We start from the raw sequence: 20,813 nt of genomic DNA, 5'->3' as shown, positions 1-20,813 counted from the left end.
AACAGCACTCAAACATGGTCAACATGGGAAAGACAATAGGAGCATTCCAAGGCCATCAGAGACAAGACCGTGGAGGGTCACAAGGCTGGCAAGGGGTACAAAACCCTTTCCAAGGAGTTGGGCCTACCTGTCTCCACTGTTGGGAGCATCATCCGGAAGTGGAAGGCTTATGGAACTACTGTTAGCAAAACTGTTTCAAAGGCTAACACCGAGAAATTAAGATCTAGTAGATCTATTACTTGTCTACAACCCTGGGAGGCTAGGTGTTTATAGAAAGATGGTGCAGTGCCCCTCAAGAATCCCAGGTTGTCCAGGAAAGGTTGAAATGGGGATAGATCAGTCCTTAGTTTACAAATCCTTCTACAGCGTCTCCAAGTCAGTATCGTTTGCCACAATGACGGGTGTTCCTGTATCTCCGTTGGAAGATCCTCCCCATTCAGATGTAACAAAGCCGACAACAAGATATGTGGGTAGAATTGTTGTTCCAGGCCGACATTAGCGAAATGAGAGATACCCCTTATCCAATCAATGGCATATCTAAAATTAGCTGCCAAGTTATATCTTCCCAAGTCGGGAAAATTGATTCCACCCTCTGCCCTTGTCGCTTGCAATTTTACAAGGCCTATGCGCGTTCTACCTCCAACCCCCCAGATAAATTTACGAAAATTTGAGTTCAATAAACCAAGATCTGTTCTAGACAGGAGAAGGGGCAACGTCTGAAAGGCATATAGCAATTTAGGGAACACTATCATTTTAATTAAATGACATCTACCGGAGAATGATAGTGTGAAATGTTTCCACGAATGGAGGAGACTAATTATGGAGGAGATTAGTGGTTTATAATTGACTCTATATAGAATAGATGGGTTCGCAGGCAACCGTATCCCCAAATATTTAATAGATTCCTGGCTCCAATGAAATGGAAACAAGGGATCATCCAACCTCCCAGACCTGAAAACCACCAGGGCCTCGGATTTACCATAGTTGACCTTAAAACCAGAGCAATTGCTAAATTTCTCTAAAATATTCATGATAGTCGGGATTGCCTGAGTTGGGTTGGCAATGAATAAAAGAACTTCATCAGCAAAGGCTGAGATCTTTATAGATGCAGCTCCCACTCTCACCCCTTCAATTGTCACCTCATTCTGCAGCGTCCTCAGGAATGGATCTAATGCTAAATTAAACAAGAGGGGAGACAAAGGGCAACCCTGACGCGTCCCCCGTTGGATTTCAAAGGGCCTAAATAGAGTGTTATTTACAGATATCCTAGATATCGGGTTTTTATAAATTGATTTGACTGCCTCACAGAACCACGAGACAAATTCTCTAAATGATAGCAGATCATATAGGTAACCCCACGCCACCCTATCGAACGCTTTATTGGCATCTAGGCTAACCACGATAGTTTTCATGTGTTTGTGCTCTGCTGTAGGATATGGCTCCCAGAGCCGTTCTGATGTTGTATGTAATGGATTTCCCATGTATGAATCCAGTTTGCTGTGATGAAATTAAATTTGGGATGATTCTTTGTACTCTGTCAGCCAGAATTTTTGAAAAGATCTTAAAGTCCGAATTAAGTAATGATATTGGTCTATAGCTCTCAACCTGCATGTGATCTTTGCCTGGCTTTGGAAGAACAATGACAACCGCCTCATTGAACCGATCAGGAAGGTGGCCATATTTAACTATATTGTTATACGACTCACACAGGTGAGAAGCCTGGCAGGCCCCCAGAATTTTATAGTGCTCGTTGCTGAAACCATCTAGGCCCGGTGCTTTGGACAGTTTAAGTTTATTTATGACCTGTAAAATCTCCGAGGGTGTTATGGGGGAATCGATGGCCTCTCTCTCATCCTCTGTGAGTGTCGGGGCCAGGTGATCCCTGAGGACCTCCTCGCTCGCCTTCCCCCCCCCCCCCCCCGACTCTGATCTACACAACTCGCTAAAGAATGATCTAAATTCATTTGCTATCTCCTCGTTGTTTGTTAGAATGTGACCGTTGCGTTGTTGTATTTTATGTATTTTCGTCGCCTTTCTGTATGGACGTGTAAGGGAAGCCAGCACCCTCCCCGGCTTGTTGCCCCATTTAAAATATTTATGTTTTTGGTAGTCCAAATTGAGCATGGCCGTCTCATGTGCCAGAGCATCCGCCTCCTCCTTAGCCCTCAAGAACTATTCCCTTGTCGGTGGAATGTTGTTTAGTTTAAAATCTTTGTAAGCTTGGGTTAGTGATTTTTGTGTATCCACCAACCTTTTCATTATATCTTTTCTTTTATGACTAACATAGGAGATAACCTGACCCCTTAACATGGCCTTAGAGGCCATCCAAAACAAGTGTTCGTCTTCACAATGAGTGCGATTGTCATTCTTATAGACCTCCCATGACATCTGCAGATGCTTTTTAAAATTATCCGATTGATAGAGGTATGAAGGGAAACGCCACCTCCTCTCTTGATGTATTGGGGTTGTTAGTTTAGAATTGAATGTTACTGGGGCATGATCCGATATATGAATATCTTGTATATTTGTCTGTATTATTAGGGGTATTAGTGACGAGTGCAATAACCAACAGTCAATCCTAGCGTGGGAGTCGTGTACATGGGAGTAGTGAGAATAGTCCCTTTTCAAGGGATGTTGCATTCTCCATATGTTGACTAGGTCAAGGTGGTCTGACAGTGAATGCCATTTCCCTGTACCAGTCGATGAGCAACATTAGATCTAGATATGTCCATGGAAACGTCTGCCACCTCGTTAAAGTCCCCACCTATGACCAACCGAGATGTATCCCACCCTGGTAAGCTCTCCAACAATTTAACTTGAAACTGTGCCTCAGGCGCATTAGGGGCATAGATATTGACCAGGCTGAAATGCATTCCCTCAATCACGATATTGACCAAGAGAAATCTACCCTGTGGGTCTTCCAGTGTATCAAGTATCTCATATTTAAGGCCATTGTGTATTACTATGGCTACACCTCGCTGTTTTTTTGAGTATGAAGCCTCGGCGCAGAGCGTATATTTCCTGCTAAGCAGAGAGGGGTGATTATTTTTAATCCAATGTGTTTCCTGTAGGAAAATGACGTGGAAATTTTGTTTTTGTAAAAAATTTAAAACCTTTTTCCTCTTAATTGGAGTATTTAACCCATTAACATTCCACGAGCACCATTGTAGGGAGCGGATCGTAGCATCTTTAGAGCTGACCTGATCAGCCATCAACCCACACCTTTGCGAACGACCATATAACCTATGTACAAATACTGTGAGTGAGACCCCCACCCATCCCAGCGAGTGAGCGTGAGATCTCCCAGGACCAGAGTATTATGTTTGCGCATGCAGAGACTCTCCCCCCCACCCATACCCTCACACCATTTAAACTTTATAACTGTAACAAATGTGCTCAACCACAGAGTGAGCACTACATAGAAAATAAACATGCCGCCTAAGGGCAAAGGAATATCAACATTAACACGACATCACTGAAGAATGACAAGTTGGAGCAGCTCTACTCGTTCAGGTGTTGTCAGAGTTAGTATGTGCCCGGGATTCTTCCAAAAGAAATTTCAAAGCCCTTTCTGGGTCGCTGAAGGACAAATTTTTCCCCGCCATACCAAAGTGCAAAATTGAAGGATACTGCAAGCCAAAGCGAATGTTTTTATCCACCAAGAGTTTGCAGGCAGGGTTGAAAGCTTTGCGTCTAGCAGCCAGGGAGGCTGAATAATCCTGAAACAAGAGTAGTTTGTGATTCTCATATAACAGGGAACGTTGTTTTCTGTATGCTGACAAAATGCAAACTTTATCTTGAAAGTCCAGGACTTTAAAGATGACTGGTCTTGATCTGTCACCTTCCCCTCCCCTCGGGGGTCCCAACCTGTGTGCTCTCTCAATGGCCATTGCACCAGACGTCGGTAGAACCCAAGAGATTTTGGTAGCCATTCTGATGTTATTTTGACCAACTCCGAGGGGAGGATAGATTCTGGGAGACCTATGAGTCTCAAGTTATTGCGTCGAGACCTATTTTCAAGGTCATCCACCTTGTCCAGAAGGTCTGAGATGTCCTTTTCTTTGCCATCCAGTTTGTCCTTAAGGGCTTTAGCAGAGTCCTCTAAATCTGAGATTCTTTGTTCAGCTTCTGCTATGCGCGCTCCCTGAGTATTGACTTGTGAGACAATTGTGTCCAAAGAAGTTTGGAAAGCTGCTAACCGGTTGTCAATCTCAGGCATTAACCGTTCTATGATAGCATTTGCAATAGACTGTGGGTTCTCTGTTTTAACATCAGCGTTTTGTGATTTAGGAGATGTGCCTGCCTGGTTACGTGTGGAACTTCTGCCAGGATTGGCATTTTTACCCACAAATTTGTCCATGATGAGATAGATGCCTGAAGTTTAAGTGTAGTTGTCAGTGATATCGCTAGATGTGTCAACTACATCTGAAGATAAATTGAGGAGTCTTATGAATTATTACAGCTTTGCTGCCATCCTCCACTCTAGGTGGGCCTTCCCATCAACCTCCCGTAGTTACTGTGCCAAAAGAATTTATGGTGCCCTTCTTAAAGTTGTAGCAATCTCCAGCCAGTATGTAGCAGTGATCAGAACCGGTGCAGGTCTAGGTCTGAGTGGCTGTACAATCCGCCTGGCAGAGACTTACCAATGCCCGCCGCGCTTCCCTGCAAGATAGCGCCGGACCGCCTCCTGCTCCCACACCTTCTCCCTCTGTTTCCGCTGCTGCCACCTGGGGGCAGGGATGCCGCAGTCTCTCTCCGACGCCGCTCACCTTCCTCCAGCAGCAGTTACAGTTCGGCTCCTTCTCCTGCTCCTGGCCTCCGGTGTGGCGCAGCCTGCGAAGTGAGGCCTGGTGCGCTTTCCGGCAAGATGGCGTCTGACCGCCTCCTCCCACGCCGTCTTCTTCCTTCACCGCTTTTGTCACCTGTGGGCCGGGGATGTTGCGGACTTTCAGCGATGCCTCTCACCTTCCTCCTGAAGCAATCCGGTGAGTCTGTTCGGCTTACTGATGGGGCGCTCGGCTCGCCCTTCCCCCACCGGCTCCTTCTCCCGCTTCTAGCCTCTGGCCGTATGAATTGGAAACCCCCCAATTATAACTGAAACCCTAATCCAAACACACCCCTAATCCCAACAGTAACCCTAACCACACCTCTAACCCTGACACCCCTAACTCTAATCCCAACCCTATTCCCAACCGTAGATGTAATCCAAACCCTAACCGTAACTTTAGCCCCAACCCTAACCCTAACTTTAGCCCCAACCCTAACTGTAGCCTTAACCCTAGCCCCAACCCTAGCCCTAACCCTAGCCCTAACCCTAGCCCTAACCCTAGCACTAACCCTAGCCCTAATGGGAAAATGGAAAAAAATACATTTTTTTTATTTTTCCCTAACTTTGGGGGTGATGAAGGGGGGTTTGATTTACTTTTATAGCGAGTTTTTTAGCGGATTTTTATGATTGGCAGCCGTCACACACTGAAAGACGCTTTTTATTGCAAAAAATATTTTTTGCGTTACCACATTTTGAGAGCTATAAATTTTCCATATTTTGGTCCACAGAGTCATGTGAGGTCTTGTTTTTTGAGGGACGAGTTGACGTTTTTATTGGTAACATTTTTGGGCACGTCACATTTTTTGATCGCTTTTTATTCCGATTTTTGTGAGGCAGAATGACGAAAAACCAGCTATTCATGAATTTCTTTTGGGGGAGGCGTTTATACCGTTCCGCGTTTGGTAAAATTGATCAAGCAGTTTTATTCTTCGGGTCAGTACGATTACAGCGATATCTCATTTATATTATTTTTTTAGGTTTTGGCGCTTTTATACGATAAAAACTATTTTATGGAAAAAATAATTATTTTTGCATCGCTTTATTCTCAGGACTATAACTTTTTAATTTTTTTGCTGATCATGCTGTATGGCGGCTCGTTATTTGCGGGACAAGATGACGCTTTCAGCGGTACCATGGTTATTTATATCTGTCTTTTTGATCGTGTGTTATTCCACTTTTTGTTCAGCGGTATGATAATAAAGCGTTGTTTTTTGCCTCGTTTTTTTTTTTTTTTCCTTACGGTGTTTACTGAAGGGGTTAACTAGTGGGCCAGTTTTATAGGTCGGGTCGTTACGGACGCGGCGATACTAAATATGTGTACTTTTATTGTTTTTTTTTATTATTTAGATAAAGAAATGTATTTATGGGAATAATATATATATTTTTTTTTCATTATTTTCGAATATTTTTTTTTATTTTTTTTTACACATTTGGACATTTTTTTTTTTTACTTTGCCCCAGGGGGGGACAATACAGATCGGTGATCTGCCAGTTTGCATAGCACTCTGACAGATCACCGATCTGAGAGAAGTGCAGGCTGCTTCACAGTGCCTGCTCTGAGCAGGCTTCTGTGAAGCCACCTCCCTCCCTGCAGGACCCGGATCCGCGGCCATCTTGGATCCGGGTCTGGAGCAGGCAGGGAGGGAGGTAAGACCCTCGCAGCAACGCGATCACATCGCGTTGCTGCGGGGGGCTCAGGGAAGCCCGCAGGGAGCCCTCTCCCTGCGCGATGCTTCCCTGCACCGCCGGCACATCGCGATCATGTTTGATCGCGGTGTGCCGGGGGTTAATGTGCCGGGGGCGGTCCGTGACCGCTCCTGGCACATAGTGCCGGATGTCAGCTGCGATAGTCAGCTGACACCCGGCCGCGATCGGCCGCGCTCCCCCCGTGAGCGCGGCCGATCGCGTATGACGTACTATCCCGTCACCGGGAATGAAGTCCCGGGTCACCTTGACGGGATAGTACGTCATACGGGATTAAGGGGTTAATCCACCTAAAGACCCCCTCGTTCTGTAAAAGAGGAAAAATAAAAAATCAACAATATCCCATACCTTCCGTCGTTCTGGTCACGTCCCACGATGTAAATCCATCTGAAGGGGTTAAATCATTTTACACCCAGGAGCTCTGCTAATGCAGTGCTTGTGGCTGTAAAACCCCGGGGAATGAATAGAAAGCATTTTATTAACCATTTCTTACTATTGGATTAATAATGGATAGGTGTCATAATTGACGCCTCTCCATTATTAACCTGGCTTAACGTCACCTTACAATAGCAAGGTGACATTAACCCTTCATTACCCCATATCCCACAGCTACACGGGAGTGGGAAGAGAGTGGCCAAGTGCCAGAATAGGCACATCTTCCAGATGTGCCTTTACTGGGGTGGCTGGGGGCAGATGTTTTTAGCCGGGGGGGCAATAATCATGGACCCTCTCTAGGCTATTAATATCTGCCCTCAGTCACTGGCTTTACCACTCTGGCGGAGAGAATTGCGCGGGAGCCCACACCAATTTTTTCCGCGATTTAACCCTTTAATTTAATAGCTAGAGGGCCCAAATTTTGCACATACACACTACCAACATTAGTAGTGTGGAATATGCAAAAAAAAAGGGATATGAGATGGTTTACTGTATGTAAACCATGTCTCATATCCTGTCGGGTTTGGGAAGGAGATAGCAAAAGCCGGCAATTGAATTACCGGCTTTTAAGCTATCTCGCGCTGAATTAAATATAAATACAGTATATATATATATGTCTCAATGACATTATATATATATATATATATATATATATATAGTGCCTACAAGTAGTATTCAACCCCCTGCAGATTTAGCAGGTTTACACATTTGGAATTAACTTGGCATTGTGACATTTGGACTGTAGATCAGCCTGGAAGTGTGAAATGCACTGCAGCAAAAAAGAATGTTATTTCTTTGTTTATTTTTTTTTTTAAAATTGGGAAAAGTATTTTCAGAGGGTCATTTATTATTCAAACCCTCAACCCACCAGAATTCTGTTTGGTTCCCCTAAAGTATTAAGAAGTAGTTCAGGCACAAAGAACAATGAGCTTCACATGTTTAGATTAATTATCTCTTTTTCCAGCCTTTTCTGACTATTTAAGACCCTCCCCAAACTTGTGAACAGCACTCAAACATGGTCAACATGGGAAAGACAATAGGAGCATTCCAAGGCCATCAGAGACAAGACCGTGGAGGGTCACAAGGCTGGCAAGGGGTACAAAACCCTTTCCAAGGAGTTGGGCCTACCTGTCTCCACTGTTGGGAGCATCATCCGGAAGTGGAAGGCTTATGGAACTACTGTTAGCAAAACTGTTTCAAAGGCTAACACCGAGAAATTAAGATCTAGTAGATCTATTACTTGTCTACAACCCTGGGAGGCTAGGTGTTTATAGAAAGATGGTGCAGTGCCCCTCAAGAATCCCAGGTTGTCCAGGAAAGGTTGAAATGGGGATAGATCAGTCCTTAGTTTACAAATCCTTCTACAGCGTCTCCAAGTCAGTATCGTTTGCCACAATGACGGGTGTTCCTGTATCTCCGTTGGAAGATCCTCCCCATTCAGATGTAACAAAGCCGACAACAAGATATGTGGGTAGAATTGTTGTTCCAGGCCGACATTAGCGAAATGAGAGATACCCCTTATCCAATCAATGGCATATCTAAAATTAGCTGCCAAGTTATATCTTCCCAAGTCGGGAAAATTGATTCCACCCTCTGCCCTTGTCGCTTGCAATTTTACAAGGCCTATGCGCGTTCTACCTCCAACCCCCCAGATAAATTTACGAAAATTTGAGTTCAATAAACCAAGATCTGTTCTAGACAGGAGAAGGGGCAACGTCTGAAAGGCATATAGCAATTTAGGGAACACTATCATTTTAATTAAATGACATCTACCGGAGAATGATAGTGTGAAATGTTTCCACGAATGGAGGAGACTAATTATGGAGGAGATTAGTGGTTTATAATTGACTCTATATAGAATAGATGGGTTCGCAGGCAACCGTATCCCCAAATATTTAATAGATTCCTGGCTCCAATGAAATGGAAACAAGGGATCATCCAACCTCCCAGACCTGAAAACCACCAGGGCCTCGGATTTACCATAGTTGACCTTAAAACCAGAGCAATTGCTAAATTTCTCTAAAATATTCATGATAGTCGGGATTGCCTGAGTTGGGTTGGCAATGAATAAAAGAACTTCATCAGCAAAGGCTGAGATCTTTATAGATGCAGCTCCCACTCTCACCCCTTCAATTGTCACCTCATTCTGCAGCGTCCTCAGGAATGGATCTAATGCTAAATTAAACAAGAGGGGAGACAAAGGGCAACCCTGACGCGTCCCCCGTTGGATTTCAAAGGGCCTAAATAGAGTGTTATTTACAGATATCCTAGATATCGGGTTTTTATAAATTGATTTGACTGCCTCACAGAACCACGAGACAAATTCTCTAAATGATAGCAGATCATATAGGTAACCCCACGCCACCCTATCGAACGCTTTATTGGCATCTAGGCTAACCACGATAGTTTTCATGTGTTTGTGCTCTGCTGTAGGATATGGCTCCCAGAGCCGTTCTGATGTTGTATGTAATGGATTTCCCATGTATGAATCCAGTTTGCTGTGATGAAATTAAATTTGGGATGATTCTTTGTACTCTGTCAGCCAGAATTTTTGAAAAGATCTTAAAGTCCGAATTAAGTAATGATATTGGTCTATAGCTCTCAACCTGCATGTGATCTTTGCCTGGCTTTGGAAGAACAATGACAACCGCCTCATTGAACCGATCAGGAAGGTGGCCATATTTAACTATATTGTTATACGACTCACACAGGTGAGAAGCCTGGCAGGCCCCCAGAATTTTATAGTGCTCGTTGCTGAAACCATCTAGGCCCGGTGCTTTGGACAGTTTAAGTTTATTTATGACCTGTAAAATCTCCGAGGGTGTTATGGGGGAATCGATGGCCTCTCTCTCATCCTCTGTGAGTGTCGGGGCCAGGTGATCCCTGAGGACCTCCTCGCTCGCCTTCCCCCCCCCCCCCCCGACTCTGATCTACACAACTCGCTAAAGAATGATCTAAATTCATTTGCTATCTCCTCGTTGTTTGTTAGAATGTGACCGTTGCGTTGTTGTATTTTATGTATTTTCGTCGCCTTTCTGTATGGACGTGTAAGGGAAGCCAGCACCCTCCCCGGCTTGTTGCCCCATTTAAAATATTTATGTTTTTGGTAGTCCAAATTGAGCATGGCCGTCTCATGTGCCAGAGCATCCGCCTCCTCCTTAGCCCTCAAGAACTATTCCCTTGTCGGTGGAATGTTGTTTAGTTTAAAATCTTTGTAAGCTTGGGTTAGTGATTTTTGTGTATCCACCAACCTTTTCATTATATCTTTTCTTTTATGACTAACATAGGAGATAACCTGACCCCTTAACATGGCCTTAGAGGCCATCCAAAACAAGTGTTCGTCTTCACAATGAGTGCGATTGTCATTCTTATAGACCTCCCATGACATCTGCAGATGCTTTTTAAAATTATCCGATTGATAGAGGTATGAAGGGAAACGCCACCTCCTCTCTTGATGTATTGGGGTTGTTAGTTTAGAATTGAATGTTACTGGGGCATGATCCGATATATGAATATCTTGTATATTTGTCTGTATTATTAGGGGTATTAGTGACGAGTGCAATAACCAACAGTCAATCCTAGCGTGGGAGTCGTGTACATGGGAGTAGTGAGAATAGTCCCTTTTCAAGGGATGTTGCATTCTCCATATGTTGACTAGGTCAAGGTGGTCTGACAGTGAATGCCATTTCCCTGTACCAGTCGATGAGCAACATTAGATCTAGATCTGTCCATGGAAACGTCTGCCACCTCGTTAAAGTCCCCACCTATGACCAACCGAGATGTATCCCACCCTGGTAAGCTCTCCAACAATTTAACTTGAAACTGTGCCTCAGGCGCATTAGGGGCATAGATATTGACCAGGCTGAAATGCATTCCCTCAATCACGATATTGACCAAGAGAAATCTACCCTGTGGGTCTTCCAGTGTATCAAGTATCTCATATTTAAGGCCATTGTGTATTACTATGGCTACACCTCGCTGTTTTTTTGAGTATGAAGCCTCGGCGCAGAGCGTATATTTCCTGCTAAGCAGAGAGGGGTGATTATTTTTAATCCAATGTGTTTCCTGTAGGAAAATGACGTGGAAATTTTGTTTTTGTAAAAAATTTAAAACCTTTTTCCTCTTAATTGGAGTATTTAACCCATTAACATTCCACGAGCACCATTGTAGGGAGCGGATCGTAGCATCTTTAGAGCTGACCTGATCAGCCATCAACCCACACCTTTGCGAACGACCATATAACCTATGTACAAATACTGTGAGTGAGACCCCCACCCATCCCAGCGAGTGAGCGTGAGATCTCCCAGGACCAGAGTATTATGTTTGCGCATGCAGAGACTCTCCCCCCCACCCATACCCTCACACCATTTAAACTTTATAACTGTAACAAATGTGCTCAACCACAGAGTGAGCACTACATAGAAAATAAACATGCCGCCTAAGGGCAAAGGAATATCAACATTAACACGACATCACTGAAGAATGACAAGTTGGAGCAGCTCTACTCGTTCAGGTGTTGTCAGAGTTAGTATGTGCCCGGGATTCTTCCAAAAGAAATTTCAAAGCCCTTTCTGGGTCGCTGAAGGACAAATTTTTCCCCGCCATACCAAAGTGCAAAATTGAAGGATACTGCAAGCCAAAGCGAATGTTTTTATCCACCAAGAGTTTGCAGGCAGGGTTGAAAGCTTTGCGTCTAGCAGCCAGGGAGGCTGAATAATCCTGAAACAAGAGTAGTTTGTGATTCTCATATAACAGGGAACGTTGTTTTCTGTATGCTGACAAAATGCAAACTTTATCTTGAAAGTCCAGGACTTTAAAGATGACTGGTCTTGATCTGTCACCTTCCCCTCCCCTCGGGGGTCCCAACCTGTGTGCTCTCTCAATGGCCATTGCACCAGACGTCGGTAGAACCCAAGAGATTTTGGTAGCCATTCTGATGTTATTTTGACCAACTCCGAGGGGAGGATAGATTCTGGGAGACCTATGAGTCTCAAGTTATTGCGTCGAGACCTATTTTCAAGGTCATCCACCTTGTCCAGAAGGTCTGAGATGTCCTTTTCTTTGCCATCCAGTTTGTCCTTAAGGGCTTTAGCAGAGTCCTCTAAATCTGAGATTCTTTGTTCAGCTTCTGCTATGCGCGCTCCCTGAGTATTGACTTGTGAGACAATTGTGTCCAAAGAAGTTTGGAAAGCTGCTAACCGGTTGTCAATCTCAGGCATTAACCGTTCTATGATAGCATTTGCAATAGACTGTGGGTTCTCTGTTTTAACATCAGCGTTTTGTGATTTAGGAGATGTGCCTGCCTGGTTACGTGTGGAACTTCTGCCAGGATTGGCATTTTTACCCACAAATTTGTCCATGATGAGATAGATGCCTGAAGTTTAAGTGTAGTTGTCAGTGATATCGCTAGATGTGTCAACTACATCTGAAGATAAATTGAGGAGTCTTATGAATTATTACAGCTTTGCTGCCATCCTCCACTCTAGGTGGGCCTTCCCATCAACCTCCCGTAGTTACTGTGCCAAAAGAATTTATGGTGCCCTTCTTAAAGTTGTAGCAATCTCCAGCCAGTATGTAGCAGTGATCAGAACCGGTGCAGGTCTAGGTCTGAGTGGCTGTACAATCCGCCTGGCAGAGACTTACCAATGCCCGCCGCGCTTCCCTGCAAGATAGCGCCGGACCGCCTCCTGCTCCCACACCTTCTCCCTCTGTTTCCGCTGCTGCCACCTGGGGGCAGGGATGCCGCAGTCTCTCTCCGACGCCGCTCACCTTCCTCCAGCAGCAGTTACAGTTCGGCTCCTTCTCCTGCTCCTGGCCTCCGGTGTGGCGCAGCCTGCGAAGTGAGGCCTGGTGCGCTTTCCGGCAAGATGGCGTCTGACCGCCTCCTCCCACGCCGTCTTCTTCCTTCACCGCTTTTGTCACCTGTGGGCCGGGGATGTTGCGGACTTTCAGCGATGCCTCTCACCTTCCTCCTGAAGCAATCCGGTGAGTCTGTTCGGCTTACTGATGGGGCGCTCGGCTCGCCCTTCCCCCACCGGCTCCTTCTCCCGCTTCTAGCCTCTGGCCGTAGGTTATGTGCGGCGCTGCCTGCAGCGCTGTCTGCGCCTTGTGACTTCGGGGGGACCGGAGAGCTGGACCCGCGATTGCTGACCCTTGTCCGGTCCTTATCCTGGCCTTTTCGTGGGTTAGTTTGGCGTTTAACCGCTTGTAAAACGCCCTCGGTCCAGGAGCTCTGTTAAAACGCGGCCATCGTCAGACTCCGCCTCCCGAAAGTCCCCCAACGTGAACTTTTTTAAACTCGCACCTTTTTTAATCACATATAGTGCCTGAAAAACGTGAGCATTGCTACATAGAACTCTATGTGCCAGAAAAGCATGTGTTAGGCTGGTTTCACATTTGCGTTTTTTGCCGCTGCGTTTTACCGCAAAAAAACGCATGCTTTTTTTTTTCTATACTTAACATTAAAAACGCATGCGTTTTTTTGCATGCGTTTTGCCACGTTTGACGACGCATGCGTCGTTTCTATGCTTGCGTTTTTTTGCAGAAATGCAACATGTAGTAATTTCTAGAGGCGTTTTTTTCAACATGTAATTTCTAGAGGCGTTTTTTTGCCGCAAAAAAACGCATGCTTTTTTTGCGGCAAAAAAACGTATTGCTGTCTATGTAAACGCATGCGTTTTTAAAGGGCCACTGTCACCCCCCTCCAGCCGTTATAAACTAAAAGAGCCACCTTGTGCAGCAGTAATGCTGCATTCTAACAAGGTGGCTCTTTTAGTTTTTGGTTCAAGTATTCCCAAAATAAAGCGTTTTGAAACTTATCCAACATACCTGTCTTTATCCAGGGAGGCGGGTCTGAACCCCCCTCTTTGAAGCGCCCAACTGCCGTCAGTCATCTCTTCTGGGGCGCTTGTCGCCGCCCCCTCAGCGATGTTTACCTCTGAAATCCGGCGCCTGCGCTGTGCTCTTCTGCCTGGGGCAGGCGCATTGAGCATTGGCCGTCAGCTCAGATGCCAGGTTCCGGACTGTGCCTGTGCCGTGCTTAGGAATCCCAGCCCTGCTCTGTGCATAATGCATAACACACTGCGGGGTGGGGATTCAGTAGCAGGGTGGCCGCACTGCCCGCACAGGCCCAGTCTGCAAGCCTGGCTAGGACGTCAGACGGCCAGAGCTTAAACACATCGCAGGCACCGGTTTTGAAGCGAAAAAAGCACGGAGGGGCGGTGCCGAAAGCCCCTGAAGATTTGAGTGACGGCAGAGTAGCGGTTCAAGATGGGGAGTGAGGACCCACCTCCCTGGCTAAAGACAGGTATTTTGGATAAGTTTCAAAACGCTTTATTTTGGGAATACTTGAACCAAAAACTAAAAGAGCCACCTTGTTAGAATGCAGCATTACTGCTGCACAAGGTGGCTCTTTTAGTTTATAACGGCTGGAGGGGGGTGACAGAGGCCCTTTAAGCACATGCGTTTGTTTGCATTTAAAACGCATGCGTTTTTATAGAAAAAAACAAGAATACACACTGATAAGCCACCCCCCACCATCAAGGAGATAAAGGGATCCTAACCCTACCCCTAATCCTAGGGATCCTAACCCTACCCATAACCCTAACCCTAGGGATCCTAACCCTAACCCTAGGGATCCTATCCCTACCCCTAACCCTGATAAGCCACCCCCCACCATCAAGGTGATAAAGGGATCCAAACCCTACCCCTAACCCTAGGGATCCTAACCCTAGCTATTTCTATTTATAGTGGGTTTTCTTGTTGATTTTGATGATTGGCAGCTGTCACACACTTCTCAGCATGCGTTTCAAAAACGCAAACGCAGGAAAAAACGCATGTAAACGCGTTTTTTTTACAGCATGCAAAAACGCATGCGTCTAAAAAACGCAGCGTTTGCACGCGTTTACATGCATTTTTTCACCACCTGCGTTTGCGTTAAAAACGCGTTTTTAAACGCAAATGTGAAACTAGCCTTAAAAGGTACTTTTTTTTTTTTTAAAGTGCTTAAATTATAGCAACATGAGCTATTATCCAGCGTTTAGCGTTGACAAATCACCCATTATCTCCTATAGAGAGTGCAAAATTGCCTGCAAAAACACTTCATTCAAATGAATGGGAAAAAAAAAAAATTGCCAAAAACATGCCAGGGGTTGTGCGACTGCTGGTGATTTTTTTCCCCCTTCTCTCGTTGATTTCAATGGGCAGTGCGACACCTGTCAAATCATGGGATTAGTGTCAAAAGTTGCAAAGTCAAATGAAGGTTGCAAGCAAAAAGTCGACCAAGTATCACAATCACTAATGTGCTTAAGCCCGTTTAAGCGCGTTAGTGCTGGGAAATTGCCCATTATAACCTATGGGAGCCTTGAAAATCACTTGCAAATACATCTGGCTGGGCATTTTTGCAGGGGCCATGAAAAGCCCTAGAAAAGCATCAGGAGTAGGTGCAAAATACAAAATTGCTGCAAATCTTTCTAGTATAAATTTTGTCTTTGAGTTTCATTCCTGGTTTTCACCTCCAAACGTCATTGAAAAATCAATGATCAAACTCTGCTGTATGTCTGAGACCTATGGATGTTTTCCCAAATTTACTGCAGACTGCAAAATTTTTGCAGACACGCAGCAAATCCACAGCATTAGGGCCGTTTCACAGGGGCGATTTTTTGGCATGAGAATTACGGACAATTTTCTCGCTAAAAATCATGACCCATTGTTATTAATGGGCATATTCACATGTGGCCATGTGATGTCATGTGGCCATGTGAATACGGCCATTGATAATAATAGGTTGTGATTTGTAGAGCTAAAATGTCCGGCAATATTCGCGCCAAAGAATCTCCTGTGTGAAACGACCTTATTGCCACAAAACCTGTAGCAAATCTGCTGGAATAAGCAGGGCATAGTTCCCCCCCATGGAAATTAATAACATAGGTGAAATACTGTATTTTAGGGCTGCGGGAAAGAAACAATGACATGCCCTATTTTTTGGCTCCCAGCCCTTACATAATACTGTATGGCAAAATTTGCTGTGAGAAAAAAATGGCAGCGAATTGTTAACTGCTCCTCTCACACGTGTGAATACACACTTAGGGGCAGATTATGGGGCAGATTTACCTCAGTGGAAATTCCTTCAGAAATTCTGCTTTATGTTGTTCACCGAACACAGAAATTAGAAGGTGACTAGCAGATTAGGAAGAACAGGCCTCAAACAGTGAAACTGCCTGACAGACAGCTGTAGTTGCCCCGACAACCAATCAGAGGTCAGCTTTCATTTTACCTCAGCAGTTTCAAATATGAAAGCTGACCTCTGGTTGCTATGGACAACCAAAATGGTTTTATTCTGAGGCAATTTTCATTAATTAGGCCACTAACATTTTTTATAGAAATCAGGGAACCTTGTCACATACATTTCTTATAGCAGTGCAGTGGTCCCTATTTACTCAATAAAATTGTACAATTAGTGGACTAGTAAGTCCTTAAGGTCCCATCACACGGAATGATACCGCTGACGATTGCGACGCTGCAACGTCGCTTAGGCTACTTTCACACTAGCGTCGGGCTCGGCCCGTCGCTGTGCGTCGGGCCGACGTTCCCGACGCTAGCGTTGTCTCCGCCGCACAACGGGGGCAGCGGATGCATTTTTCCAGCGCATCCGCTGCCCCATTGTGAGGTGCAGGGAAGTGCGGGGAGGTGGGGGCGGAGTTCCGGCCGCGCATGCGCGGTCGGAAAAAGCGGACCGTCGTGAGCAAAAAACGTTACATGTAGCGTTTTTTGCTCCCGACTGTCCGCCACTGCACGACGCATCCGTCGCACGATGGGTGCGACGTGTGGCAATCCGTCACAATGCGTCGCTTCATGTTAATCAATGGTGAAAAAACGCATCCTGCAAACACTTTTGCAGGATGCGTTTTTTCGGCAAAACGACGCTTTGTGACGGAATGCAGTTAACGCTAGTGTGAAAGTAGCCTAACCCGACATCGCAGCGTTGCAAGCGCAGCGGTCACAGTAAACAATTTTCTTCACTGGGAGTGTATGATGCATAACACCCCAGCGATGAAAACGGCCGGGACTGGGATCTGCCATGCTCGGGAATGCCCCTTGCGATGTTGTAGCCTACCGTCACACGCAGCAATTGCCGCCGTCACAGCGGTGTATCGCTGAAACGTTATGGATCGGATGCTCGTTCAGTGTGATGGGGACCTTAGTAATGATAGCAACCATTTAATTGCAGCTGTACCCCTGAAAAATAAAAATGGACAAAGGCGCATATCGCATTTTCATGGAAATATTTTGTGGACATTCTTGTGGTGCGAATCATCTTAGGTTGGTAAAAGCCAGAGTGACTGCATAGTGTAGCCCCTCACAAGCCACTTTGGCATGGTGTGGCCCCTCAACAGCCACTATGATGTCGGGGCCTTTCAGGAGCCAGTCTGGCATGCAAGGCCTCTCAGGGGCCACTTTAGTATGTGAAGTCCAAGACCCACTTTGTTGTGCGGGCCCCCTCAGGAGACAGTCTGGTTCCCAGGGCCCCTCAGAAACCACTTTGGTGCCAACGAACCTCAGGAGCAAGTCTGGCATGCAGGGCCCTGCCCCTGGGTAGCCATTTTGGCCCCTTGGTAGCCACTTTGATGTGCGGGGCCCCTTGTTAGCCACTTTGGCCCCTTGGTAGCCATTTTGGCATGCAGGAATCCTTGGTAGGCATTTTGGTGCACAAAGCCCCTCGGTAGCCACTGTGGCCACTTGGTATCCACTTTGGCACGGCACCTCGGTAGCCACTTCAGCCACTTGGTAGCCACTTTGGCCACTTGGTAGCCACTTTAGCACATTCGGCACGGCACCTTGGTAGCCACTTCAGCCACTTGGTAGCCACTTAGGCACATTTTGCACCTCGGTAGTCACTTGGTAGCCACTTTGGCCACTTGGTAGCCACTTAGGCACATTCGGCACCTCTGTGGCCACTTGGTAGCCACTTTAGCACATTCGGCACCTCGGTAGCCACTTTTGCCACTTGGTAGCCACTTGAGCACATTGGGCACCTCGGTAGCCACTTTTGCCACTTGGTAGCCACTTTAGCACATTCAGCACCTCGGTAGCCACTTTTGCCACTTGGTAGCCACTTTAGCACATTCGGCACCTCGGTAGCCACTTTGGCCACTTGGTAGCCACTTTGGCACATTCGGCGCCTCGGTAGCCACTTTGGCCACTTGATAGCCACATTGGCCACTTGGTAGCCACTTTGGCATATTCGGCCCCTCGGTAGTCACGAGTCACGAGTCAGAGTCACATTATTCTGATGTTTGACTTTGATAAATGATCTTGTCCTAAAATGGACACCGTACATTTGCATAGCTGCCATCTTTGTAAGGTCAGTGCACCTGCGCTGTGGCTTCAATCCATGTCAGTTGGGGGTCATGGAAAGGTCGCCATTAACTCCTATGGGAAATTTTTGCTTAATCCCTTAAGCCCCGAGGGTGGTTTGCACGTTAATGACCGGGCCGATTTTTACAATTCTGACCACTGTCCCTTTATGAGGTTATAACTCTGGAACGCTTCAACGGATCCCGGTGATTCTGACATTGTTTTCTCGAGCTATATTGTACTTCATGATAGTGGTAAAATTTCTTTGATATTACCTGCGTTTATTTGTGAAAAAAATGGAAATTTTTATGCCCTTAAATCACAGAGATATGTCACACAAAATACTTAATAGGTAACATTTCCCACATGTCTACTTTACATCGGCACAATTTTGGAAAAAAACTTTTTTTTTTTGTTAGGCAGTTATAAGGGTTAAAAGTTGACCAGCAATTTCTCATTTTTACAACACCTTTTTTTTTTTTAGGGACCACATCACATTTGAAGTCATTTTGAGGGGTCTATATGATAGAATGGTGTCACAATTGGGTATTTTCTAAAAACTGCACCGCTCAAGGTGCTCAAAACCACATTCGAGAAGGTTATTAACCCTTCTGGTGCTTCACAGGAATTTTTGGAATGTTTAAAAAAAAAAATTAAATTTTTTTTTCACAAAAAATTTACTTCAGCTCCAATTTGTTGTATTTTACCAAGGGTAACAGGAGAAAATGGACCCCAAACATTGTTGAACAATTTGTCCTGAGTACCCCGATACCCCATGTGTGGGGGAAAACCACTGTTTGGGTGCATGGCAGAGCTCAGAGGGGAAGAAGCGCCGTTTGACTTTTCAATGCAAAATTGGCTGGAATTGAAGTGGGACGCTAAGGTGCATTGGGGAGCCCCTGATGTGCCTAAACATTGAAACCCCCCACAAGTGACACCATTTTGGAAAGTAGACCCCCTAAGGATCTTATCTAGATGTGTTGTGAGAGCTTTGAACCCCCAAGTGTTTCACTACAGTTTATGACGCAGAGCCATGAAAATAAAAAAATAAAAAATTCCACAAAAATTATTTTTTAGCCCCCAGTTTTGTATTTTCCCAAGGGTAACAGGAGAAATTGGACCCCAAAAGTTGTTGTGCAATTTTTCCTGAGTACGCTGATACCCCATATGTGGGGGGTAACCACCGTTTTGGCGCATGGCAGAGCTCGGAAGGGAAGGAGCGCCATTTGGAATGCAGACTTAGATGGATTGGTCTGCAGGCACGTTGCATTTGCAGAGCCCTTGATGTACCTAAACAGTAGAGACCTCCCACAAGTGACCCCATATTGGAACCTAGACCCCCCAAGGAACTTATCTAGATGTGTTGTGAGAACTTTGAACCCCCAAGTATTTCACTACAGTTTATAATGCAGAGCCGTGAAAATAAAAAATCATTTTTTTTCCTACAAAAATGTTTTTTAAGCCCCCCAAATTTTTATTTTCCAAAGGGTGACAAGAGAAATTGGACCCCAGAAGTGTTGTGAACTCTGTTTTCGGGCTCCCTCTTGTGGTCACAGGTGGTATTGTGTGAGTTTTGTTTTTGGGCTCCCCCTGGTGGCTTTGTTTGTTATCCTGCGGATCTGTGGCTGGATCAGCTGCCTCGTTATGCACTAGGGAGTTTCCTATTTAGCTCTGCTTCACCTCCACTTGTTGCCGGCTGTCGATGTATTTAGTGCTATTCTGATCTCCCCTGATTATCTTCGGTTTCAGTCTCTTCTGGAGAAGCTAAGTTTCTGTTTGATTATTTTTTGCTCATCAGTCTGCAATATGATTTCAGTGTATGATGAGTTAAGTTCAGCTTGCTAATATGTGAGTTCTTGCTGCTGGTAAGCTCTGGGGTACGGAGTTGCTTCCCCCGCACCGTTAGTTGGTGCGGGGGCTCGAGCAATCTCTGCGTGGATATTTTGCTTAGGGTTTTCTATTGACCGCACAGTTCCCTTCCTATTTTCTGCTATTTAGTGTTAGCGGGCCTCATTTGCTAAATCTATTTCATCTCTGCGTTTGTGCTTTCCCCTTAACTCACCGTTAATATTTGTGGGGGGCTTTTCTATATCTTTGGGGTAATTTCTCTGAGGCAAGTAAGGACTTAACTTTCCCTCTAGGAATAGGTATTTTCTCAGGCCGTGAAGAGACGTCTAGGATTTCCAGGTAACGTTCCACGGCTGCCTATAGTTGTTTGCGGATAGGATCAGGTTGCGGTCAATCCAGATACCACTTCCCCAGAGCTGGTCGTCGGTTTAGTTACTTAGCTAGTCAAACTTGCGATCCTTGCCACTAGGATCACAACACAGAAGTTGTTATCCAATTTGTCCTGAGTACGCTGATACCCCATATGTTGAGGTAAACCCCTGTGTGGGCGCACGGGAGAGCTCGGAAGGGAAGGAGCACTGTTTTACTTTTTTAATGCAGAATTGGCTGGAATTGAGATCAGACGCCATGTCACGTTTGGAGA

The 20,813-nt window shown here is 45.5% G+C and overlaps 1 long non-coding RNA gene across 1 annotated transcript in view; it reads right to left on the bottom strand.

Moving 5' to 3' along the window:
* Positions 1-16,168, bottom strand: part of LOC143768888 (uncharacterized) — a 64,486-nt gene extending 48,318 nt beyond the window's left edge. Inside the window, exon 1 of the long non-coding RNA XR_013214099.1 lies at positions 16,079-16,168. This is a non-coding gene — a long non-coding RNA (uncharacterized LOC143768888). The remainder of the gene's footprint in view (positions 1-16,078) is intronic.
* Between the last annotated feature and the right edge of the window lie 4,645 nt (positions 16,169-20,813).

The sequence above is a fragment of the Ranitomeya variabilis genome, chromosome 4, assembly GCF_051348905.1.
Source record: "Ranitomeya variabilis isolate aRanVar5 chromosome 4, aRanVar5.hap1, whole genome shotgun sequence".
Classification (NCBI taxonomy): domain Eukaryota; kingdom Metazoa; phylum Chordata; class Amphibia; order Anura; family Dendrobatidae; genus Ranitomeya; species Ranitomeya variabilis.
This window is presented reverse-complemented; position numbering and strand designations above follow the sequence as displayed.